Here is a 3,824-nt window from a genome sequence, read left to right as displayed (position 1 = left end):
TATAAAAAAAAGAAGAAGAAGAACGAGAACCGGTACGCTGGGTCATAATCGCATTAATTACCAATCGAGTGGATTTTTGTCGTCTCGTCACTATCATTAAGCTGACGCTTACAGTTTATGACATAAGGGAGGTCGTAGTTAACCCCCCACCCTTATCATTTCTCTACCCCATAGGGCAGACCGCCTGCTCGTCGGCTTTTGCTTTTTGTATTGTATGGGTGTAGGAGGAGCCGCTTTCCTGTGATTGTCCTCCTGACTGCTCTCTCTCTCTCTCTCGTTTTCCCAAAGTTGAATATTCCAGCCGGAGCGCTTTGGCCGACAGACAGCGGAGCGCACGGTGCGCAGGGTTGCGTTGTTGTTGCGCTGCGTATAGAGAAGCGCATCAGCCTCGCCTCTATTTCAACCCAAAGTCTTTCTTTTAATGTTTTTTTGAGCTGTTTTCAAGATGACAGACAAAAAGAGTGCTCGGCGTATAAAGCTGGTAGGTGTCTGAAAGCCCTCCCTCCGCACGGAGAGGTGTGTGTGTGTGTGTGTGTGTGTGTCTGTGTTGGTTTATTACATCGGAATAGCAGCACTGGAACTGGCTCTACTTTCTATCCATGGGGATTTTCTTGAGCTCTTTTGCCCGTAAAGCTTCTCTGAATGGACCCGAATCATATGCGAGCGAACATGTCTGAGGTAGGCTGTTGTTGGCGTATATAATATAATATAATATAATATATAATCTCACCTGGAATGTTCACTTAGAATAGGCGTTTGTCCCGCGGTCTCATCATGTCATTGAAATAGTTGATGTTCCAATTAACTAGTAATAACAATAATAATAAACTTTATTTCTATAGCACATTCCATACTAGAATTGCAGGTCAAAGTGCTTCACAGCAGTCAAATAGAAATAAAAACTAGCATAAAATGAACAAAATAAAAGAAATGCAGAGAATAAGAAAGGGGTAAACGCAATGCAGGTAATAATAACAATATGACTGTATAATAATGGCTCGCATGCATTGCACAGTGAGTCTTTCTTCCCTGGTGGCGTGGAAATTAGCGATAGACTGTGTTGCTACCATTAATAGTTTTATTTAATAGCCTATCATACAGTTTGTACTATAGTTGTAGCCAACAGGTGTGTGTATTCTTCGGATTGTTGGAGCGGTTTACGAGAGCATATCCCAACTGATCGCAATAGGCGACTTTGCATTCGTAAACATACTCGCCCACTTTTGTGGTCGATATATATTCTAGTCTATATGCTATGATCTTGTCATGGATTTCAATGGATTTGGTTGTTATGTCATCGTTGATGTCTCGTTTTTGTTTGGCAGGCAGTTAGGCTACATTGTTTTACATTCTTGGAGACAATTATTGCACCAGATGATTACCGTATAATGTTGCTATAAAACAAGAAGCACATGTAATTTATTCGTTACATACTGGTGGTAGGTAAGTAGGAGATGCTACAAGCCTGGACAATAATGCCCCCCCCCCCCCCCCCCCCCAAGACACATCCAAATTAAAGATGGACCTACAGTATCTGCTTACCCTGACGAATCATAGTTTGATGGTCTTTTTTTTTTTATGGTACCAGTCATTGTATAAATTAATTAATACCATAGTATAATCCAATTAAACCATTATACTGATGGCATTTTTGGTCACCGATATATTGACAAATTATGGAAATACCATGATAATATTTTTGGAAATACCATGAAACTTATTTAAGGGATTGAATAGTGTTGATTTAAAAAATTCCTCCTACTGTATTTATCATTTTAGCTGGGGAGACGGTCCACAGACCGACACATTGTAAATTGCACAAAGCTGTCAGCAAGGATGTGCTTACAGTATCATTACATACACAGGGTATATACTATACTATGTAATCACTAACACTAAATGCTGAACATTGGCATATGTATATTTTTATGACTTGCATGAGCTGAACTATAAAAGTATCAGGGACTGCGCTTGTTTTTAAGCTGACTTGGATGCTATGCTATAATATTTCAGTGCCGGGTAGCAATATTGCTGAAGGTCATCATCAGTGCTGTCACAACATCTGCCAGCATTTTATAAACTCTAGTACTGGAACAATATAACACTACAGTACATGTCAATTTTGCTAATGATTAAGAATCTGTGACACATTAGTGGTATAGTGTGTTTTCAGGAGCCATACTGGACATTACGTTGCATGCTGTCCACCTCCTCCATTCACCCGTCATCCCCCTCTTCCTCAATGCTGCGTGCTTATTCATTATTTTAATATGACTGCTTTGATCTTGATTGCTTCCTACGTCATGCTGCACTCTCTCTTTCTCTCTCTGTGTGTGTGTCTCTCTCTCTCTCTCTCTCTCTCTCTCTCTCCCTCTCCTTCTCTGTCTGCCTTTCTGTCTGATGCCGACCTTTTGTGAGAAACAAACAATGAAAAGCAGCAGTCTACAAAGCACAACCCTGATCAGCCCTGTGCACTTTCTATGATCCCCCTGTACACACACCCGCTCTGCCTCACTGCATGGGCTCAGAGTCACCCTGTCTTGTACCATATGATCCCCCTGTACACACACCCTCTCTGCTTCACTGCATGGGCTCAGAGTCACCCTGTCTTGTACCATAACACAGCATGCCTCATCAGGCCAATTACACATAGGGGAAAAACTCACGCTTGTTCTGGTCTCGAGCACGCGAGGGGCAAACAGGAACGAGGCTCTAGGCTGCCACTATTACCTCACACTGAAAGCCACACATTCCGCCTCAGGACTAGTGTTTTCATCTTTTTTACTCAGGGTTATTTATTCCCAATGCTCACCCTATGTCTGCATGTATGTCTGCTGTGTGTCACTCACCAACTCAGCCAGTCGGCTTATTTCCTATTTTCTCTGTTCCTATTTTCTTTCTACCCCCCCCCCCCCCCCCCCTCTCTCTCTCTCTCTCTCTATCTCTCTCTCTCTCTCTCTCTCTCTCTCTCTCTCTCTCTCTCTCTCTCTCTCTCTCTCTCTCTCTCTCTCTCTCTCTCTCTCTCTCTCTCTCTATCTCTCTCTCTCGCTCTACCTATCTATCTATCTATCTATCTATCTATCTATCTATCTATCTATCTATCTATCTATCTATCTATCTATCTATCTATCTATCTATCTATCTATCTATCTATCTATCCATACAAAATTGGGTTTATTATATGCATGCATACCAATTAAACCATAAAACCATGATGATTGTCATTATGCACAATACAATTTTAGTAATTCAAGTTTAGTAAATCTGTCTGTCTGTCTGTCTGTCTGTCTGTCTGTCTGTCTGTCTGTCTGTCTGTCTGTCTGTCTGTCTGTCTGTCTGTCTGTCTGTCTGTCTGTCTGTCTATCTGTCTGTCTGTCTGTCTGTCTGTCTGTCTGTCTGTCTGTCTGTCTGTCTGTCTGTCTGTCTGTCTGTCTGTCTGTATGTCTGTCTGTCTGTCTGTCTGTTGTCTGTCTGTCTGTCTGTGAGTAATGGGCTTTGGTGTTGCCTGGCCTGCCTCCAAGGCACATGACAGATCTCAGCCTTTTGTCCATCTTTTGGCTACTATTATTAACCTATTGTCTGTTGTGCTCGAAAACCCTTGGATATTTACGGCATGGGCCATTTAGAATAAGTGGTAGGTAAAAAAAAGAAAGATAAATAATAATAAAGATTTGAATGCTCTATATTTTAGTTTTGTGATATACACGTTGCTTTTTCTGTTTATTTAAGTGTTTTGTCCACGGAGAAGCGGGAACTCTCTTAGACCTGCTCTAATGGATCAAGTGAGATTGAGTCCAGTTGGCAGCTGAAACAAGTTTTGGCTG

At 41.7% G+C, this 3,824-nt stretch overlaps 1 protein-coding gene across 1 annotated transcript in view; it reads left to right on the top strand.

Moving 5' to 3' along the window:
* The first annotated feature begins 356 nt into the window (after window positions 1-356).
* mid2 (midline 2) overlaps window positions 357-3,824 on the top strand; it is a 127,647-nt gene continuing 124,179 nt past the window's right edge. The window contains 1 exon segment of the mRNA XM_084332027.1: window positions 357-481. The gene's annotated coding sequence lies outside the window, so the exon portion shown is untranslated.

The sequence above is a fragment of the Notolepis coatsorum genome (genome assembly GCF_963971535.1).
Source record: "Notolepis coatsorum genome assembly, chromosome: 16".
NCBI classification, from domain to species: Eukaryota; Metazoa; Chordata; class Actinopteri; order Aulopiformes; family Paralepididae; genus Notolepis; species Notolepis coatsorum.
This window is presented reverse-complemented; position numbering and strand designations above follow the sequence as displayed.